This window comes from Trichechus manatus, unplaced genomic scaffold (assembly GCF_000243295.1).
Source record: "Trichechus manatus latirostris isolate Lorelei unplaced genomic scaffold, TriManLat1.0 scaffold00273, whole genome shotgun sequence".
Lineage (NCBI taxonomy): Eukaryota > Metazoa > Chordata > Mammalia > Sirenia > Trichechidae > Trichechus > Trichechus manatus.
This window is the reverse complement of record NW_004444209.1, coordinates 2,062,812-2,069,594: the sequence shown is the minus strand read 5'-3', so window position 1 is coordinate 2,069,594 and position 6,783 is coordinate 2,062,812.

Genomic DNA, 6,783 nt, shown 5'->3' with positions numbered 1-6,783 from the left:
AAATCACTTTTACTAGTAAACAATTTCCAGAAACAGATTACTCAATGAAACAGACTTGGCATCCCTCTCACTGAAACTATACAAACTAGCTAAAGCAGGGAGTTGAGTTGTAAGATGTCTCTGGACTGAACCAACAAATGAAAGCACAAAGACTTCTACTGTATTGGGGCTCTTAGGGACCAGTTTGAGGGAAAATTCAAAATATCAGGGAAATGTCTTCCTCTCACATTGTATATGGCATAGGACCTGGCTTACCCAGACATAGTCTATCCCAACCTTTCTGAGATTGACTGATTTAACAAGTAAACGAACAAACAAAAAAGGTGATTGTGGTGGCTGTTGTTGTTAAGCAACTCAGTCCAAGCAGCCTAAGCACAGAAACACAGCTTTGACATTGTTGTACCCATAGTCACTGCTCCCTCTGCAGCTGATTGAGGGTGAATCTACTAGCCCTTTTTTTGACAACTCCAGCTCAGACTTGTGGCAGGTAAACACTATAGCTTCTTTCTGTATGGAGGAGCCAAGTAACAAAAGGTGAGTGACAATATAGTCTGGTTAAATTTGTTAGGTTGAACATGAGATGATGATGGTCCACCCAGAATCATTTTAATACCTTGTCAGGTTTCTAGAGCTGCTTTGTAAGATTTTCACTCACAGGATTGCTCTCAGAGGGAATGGTTTTACTCAAAAGTCTAATTGTTTTATAGTAAAGCATACTCTGCTTCTGCTTGGAAAATGGATTGTAGAGGGACAAAAGTGGAAGTAGAGAGTTCTGCTACGATGTTATCGCAGAAGTTCAGGGGAAGAAAGGATGATAGGTTGAATTTGGGTGATGACAATGGAGACAAAGAGAAGTGAATGGATATGAGGCATATTTTGGAAACAAAAGTAATAACTCTTGCTGATGAATTGGATGTAAGGGGAAGAGATGTAACATTAAAGTAGACTAAACCAGAAAAAAGAAAGTTCATCAATATTAACTAAACAATCCAAGATGCTGAAAATATTTTGAGATGATGGACATAGGGATTACCTGGCCCTGAAAAACACCTTGACTAAAAATGCTCCGACCACAATTAGTAATAAATTCTTTTGACTTGAGGAAAACCAAGTGGTTCTTCTCTGAACTGCTACTAAATTCAAAGGCCTAAAAAAGCATTTTTTTTAACTTTCTGGAATTTAAAGTCCATAAGTGACCTTCACATGTTATAGCAAATTTTTGTTTAAGTCACTCCTATTCATTTAATAGTTAACGTATTCTCATGGCACCAATACTAGTTAACAATGCCTTTCAAAGATCAGGGCATCTGAGAAAATGGTTACTTTAGAAAAGGGCAATTCTAAATAGTCTTATCTCGAATGAGAATAGTGTAAAGTGATGAAAAACTATATTAGATATTTTTCTGTCTGGTTCCAGTTTACTTTCAAAAGAGATGAATATTTTCATATCTGAAACTTAATCTCAGTCTCTAGTCACACGTCTTTAAAAGCAGAGAAGAAGGAGAGGAAAGGGAATTTAGAAAATGGATGATTATGGTACTGGTACCAGAAAGCCCTGAGATTATTTCAGTTAAGACATAGACTAGCAGAATCTTGGGAAATGTTATTGGCCATGTGAGTTACCCCTCTCATGAAAATCAGATAAAATGCAGAAGCAGACCTGACTCAGAGGGAAGCTTTTGTACACATTTTATAAGTTCCAAACTATTAATAACTTTGTTAGTCCCCTTTCATTAATTTTCTTCCTCTCCCAACAAAACATTGCAATCAATTACCTCTCTCTTGATACCTTCTGCCATTTATCCTGAGAGGTCTTACTGGTTTTGCATATTCCAAGAAGATCATTAAGAGATTCTTTGGATAAGTATGTCAACTCTAAAAATAATTAATTATATATTTTAGTTAGTTGACTATGCTATATTCCATATAGAAGAAAATAGACATTTTTTGGTCTGTTCTTACACATGCCCTTATTGTTATGTTGTTCTTAGGTACCGTCGAGTCATTTCCAATGCATAGCAACCCTATGTACTACAGAACGAAAGTGCTGCCCGGTCCTACACCTTCTTCACGATTGTTGCTATGCTCGAGCCCATCATTACAAACAGCTATAGTAACCAAGTCTAATGTCTGAGTGCAGGATTATTTATTTAACAGAGGGTTTGGTTTTTTGGGGTTTTTTCTTTCTTTTTTTTGTAGCTCAGAAAAGGGGAAGGCCATTATGCAGATGTAAAATCATCCAAAGTCATTCTGCCTTGAGGTGATCCCAAGCAGTGGTCGAGAGACAGAGTAAAAAAATTGTTTTGTGTTCTCTTTAAGTTTCCTGCTAAGTCTATCTTAACATTAGATCAATAATATCAGGTTCCACAATTTATATAACTGGAATAAGAACTTATAGATTTGCAGACTCGTTTTTCTGACCCAGACAATCAAACAGCTGTATCAAGCAGGTCAAATTAATGCTGATTCTATCCTTTAATGGTATCAACCCAGGATGACTGGGTAACTGTTTAGATACAAATGAGCTGCAACTATTTCCTGTAATTAATAGGAAAGTTTTTCTCGTAAAATTGGTAGATAGCATGAATTAACAAGTTATTCATTGGTCTCAAAAAAAAGAAGAGTGATCCTAATAGTACCAAAGAGTCACTGTTCCCCAGTCACACACTAGGAGTTGGCTTTGCCCAGAAGTAACTGTGTTGGTGAGATCTCTTTGAGGAAATCTAGGAAATGCATTTATTTAATCATTTTATAAATATTTATTGTTTTTAAAAAGGTTATGTGTTAAGAGTTATGTGTTTAACTGAATGTACTATGGATATCGAATGTTTCTCCCATCTAGCATTGTAAAACAGACCTAAATGTATGATAGAAATGAATATTGGGTATTACAGATTACAGACAGCATGTAACTCCACCTTCAGCCAATACTTGATTGGATATGCTAAAATGGCAACTAGAATTTTCCCAAAGAAACACAGGTCATTTGAATGCAATAGCCATGTGTATACCTGAGCCCCATTGGAACCCTTTGGGAGTCAGGAAATTTCCATTTGAAAAGATGTGCAGAACCACTTAGAACTGCTGAAAGAACAGGAGATTTGCATTTCAAGGAAGGACCAGCAGGAAAAAAAAAAAAAGTGTTCTATTTTTTAATTTGGATCAAGCGGTTTGCCTTTGGATGGACCAAGGTAGGAAAAGTCAGTGCCCATCAGAAGGAACCCTCTCCCAGTACTGGAAGTTAAAGAGAGCAGGCGAGTAGACTGGTATGCTCACTTGAGGTGAACACCTGGGTCCACTGATGAGTTGAAGTGAGGAGAGTGCAGCAATGAAGAAACAGGCTGAGTTTGGACATGTTCCACTGACACCTGTTGACCTAGCCCATGAAGGCTAGGGATGAGAGAGTGAGAGGAAGGGCTGGCTGGTCAGAAGTAAAGGGAGTTGTGTGGACTCATGAGTTGACGGGTGGAAGCTGCTGACCTAGCCCAAGGGGTGCTAGGGACAAGAGTGTGAAGGGGCTGTCTGAAGTGCTAGGAGGTGTGTGTGAACTCTCAAGCGTAAGGCTGCTACTCATTGTGACTTAGCTTGGATGGCTAGGGATGAGCTGACCAGAACCTGACCCAATGAATAGAAAAATGTTTGACACCATGAGCTGGTGTAGACTGCTTCAATTTGATGGCTTGCCCTGGTCTGTACTTTGCTTGTGGATGCAGATGTTCAAAGTTCCAACCCAAACAGAAGACTCCTTAAGACTAAGGAACATGCTTGTCTCCTCAGAGTACTGGTTTGATAAGGATGGGCAATTTAAACACTGACTGACTAAAACGGGGGGAGATGAAGGCATGAAGTAGCTTTCGTGGTGTGCTTACACTCAAAACGAGGGGAATAAGGGAGGATCCACACTGCATAGATTCCTCTTTTCCTGATGGGTCTGGGGAAGAGAGGTGGGGTAAGATGCTGATAGGAGTATATGATTCAATTGTGAGTGTTGATTGTTAACAGGGTTAATTGTGATTATAAAAACTATACCTGTAGTAGCTGTAACTGTGAAAGAGTGGGCTAAGGGAGAAGCACTTTCAAACTCAAGTACTCTGGCTGAACGTAAAGTCCCTTAAAGCTTTTGCTATGCTGATACCTTGTGAGGCTCAGAGCAAGGAAATAATCTTCTCTAGGTTAAATTTTATCAAACACCAGGAAGGGTGAAGCTGAGATGACTTTTAGAGAACCTGACCAGATCAGATGGACACCTGCAGCAGACCTGAATGGCTGGTACCAGAGAAATATCACCCTTAGGATTCTCTTGCCCTCCTGAAGAGCTAATTGTTAATGACTGTTTTGGACTGGTAAAATGATCAGGAGGGGGAAGTTATCCTCCAAGTATGAAAGAACTATGGCTAGAAAAGCCAGGGTGTGGCCTGCGGTGTGATGAATCACTTTTGTGTGGCTTTTTTCGCCATGGTCTTTATAACTCCCACCCAGGTGACTGGGTGAGACTGTGCAAACAGGGTAATTGTGGCTCACCAAAGGGATTTGTCAGTTTTGCCTTCCCAGTGGGTGTGAGCCATCCCAGAGGCAGGAAGGAGAGAATCTCCCCGACACCAAAGAAGAAGGGCCAAAGGTGGAGCAAGTCCTTTGGACCCAGGATCCCTATGCTTAGAAACTCCTGGAACCAGGAGATTAAGAGAGAGCTGTAACACTGAAGATGGCTAGAAGCGGTAGCGGAGAAACGACAGCAGGAGAAACTGGCAAGAGATGGTTTGGTGGGCTTCCCAGCCCTCAGAGCTAGAGCTGAGTGTCTTTGGGCAGGAGGCTTGCTGATAGAGTAGGGTGCCTCTGGGCATTTATTGGTAGAGTTAAAAGAGTTTTGTAACACTTGCCCGAGCAGGGGCAGAAACTGAGGGCCAGAGAGAAGCATGCTTGTGAGCAGGCTGAGAAGAGGCTGTCCTGATGGAAGAACTGTTTCCTGAGTGTTCTCCAACCTGAATTATAACCTATTACTTCCCTAATAAACCCCATAATTGTGAGTATTGTCTGTGAGTTCTGTGTGGCCATTGCAATGAACTATTGAACCCAGCAGAGAAGTAGACGGATGGGAGCCATGGGAGGGATGGTTGGTGTCAGAATTGGTAAAGATGGTGGTAAGAGGAGGCATGTCTGAACTCTGCCTCATAGAAATCAGCCTTGGGCTGTTTATCTTGATTCTCCTTCCCCCTTGTGAAGTTAGATGAGGTCAGACACCACCCCTACGCCATTTTTATACATACTTAGGTTGTTAAATTATAAATAAAAGCAAAGAAGTGACTACAATAATGGAAAAGAGAGAGTTACAATTGTAGGGACAGAGAGGCAAAGGATAGTTATTGGGATGGACAATGAAGGGAGCTTCTAGATGCAAATGATATTCTATTTCTTGACCATGATGGTAGTAACAGTGGACTTTTCTGTATAATGATTTCTTAAATTGTATATTTATATATTATGTATGTTTTCATATATTTCACAATAGGAAAACTTCTCTGTCTACCACAAATATTCAGTAATTTCTGGTGTTTTCAGACCAATAACTAACACAGGGCAGTACAGCCATGTGTCATTTAATACCCACAATACATTCTGTGAAATAAGACAATATGTGATTTGGACGTTGTGTAAACACGAGATTAGGTGCTGCTGCCTACAAGTCAAAGTATGTACTGTTATATGACAAATATTTTATTTCTAAGTAGGGAAAGTTTACATTAAAATAAAGACAGAAACTACAGTACAGTACATACGTAATCCAGTAACATAGGCATTTATTATGACTTTTAAGACATAGGTATTATAGGTTACATATGTACTGTATCATTATACACCTGGCAGTACAATCACTTTATATACAAGAGTGTTTGCTGTTGCATTCACTACCTCCAGTAACATCCACTATATCCTGTTCTCCGACTGGGATTGCTGGACTCTGTTACAACTCTATGGGACCATGGGCTTATGTGCGTTTTGACGTTTCCCAAATGGACATGGTGCTGCACATGACTGCATTTCAAGATGAGACATAGTTAATTATTGAATGTGTTTATTGCATTCCCCCAGGATGGCTTAAATACATATTTGAGTCTCCATCTGTCTACATTGTCATTCAGTATTTGCTGCTTTTTCTACAGCTAGCTCACAGACACATGAAAATCTTCAATACCCCCAATAACTCCAGCGCCATCACAGGATTCTTCTTCTTGGGCTTCCCTTGTGCCAGGGGGGTCAGGTCCTCCTCTTTGTGCTCTGCTCTATTGTCTACCTCCTGACCCTCATGGGGAATGCAGAAGATTGTGACCCTGTTTTACTGCAGTTGCTGCTTCTCTGTGCGTTGCTGCAGAATGACCCTGCTATGACTCTGTTGACCAAGAGTATCCTCAGGCCAGGTAAGTGTCCCACAAGAGGCAGTTTCTTCAGGGAACTGTTGTGACTCAGTGAGAGAGGGAAAGATCCCTGAGGAGGCCCTCGTGGTCCTGGGAAGAGAGTGATTCCTGCTAAAACTACCCAGCCCCCTTGGCTGAGGTCCCAGCCAATCCCCTTTTTCTGACAGGGAGAGGGGGGATCTTTCCTCAGGACCCACAGTTGGCATCACTTATCAGAAGCCCAAAAAACAAACTCCTGCAATACAGACACCTTATCCTGGGTTATGCCCAACAGAATTTCCACTGGGCATATGGTAAGTACTCTGAACAGGTTTGAAGATTAACTGATAAATACATTGATTACATCTCTGGTTATCTCTGAGAGATTTAGACC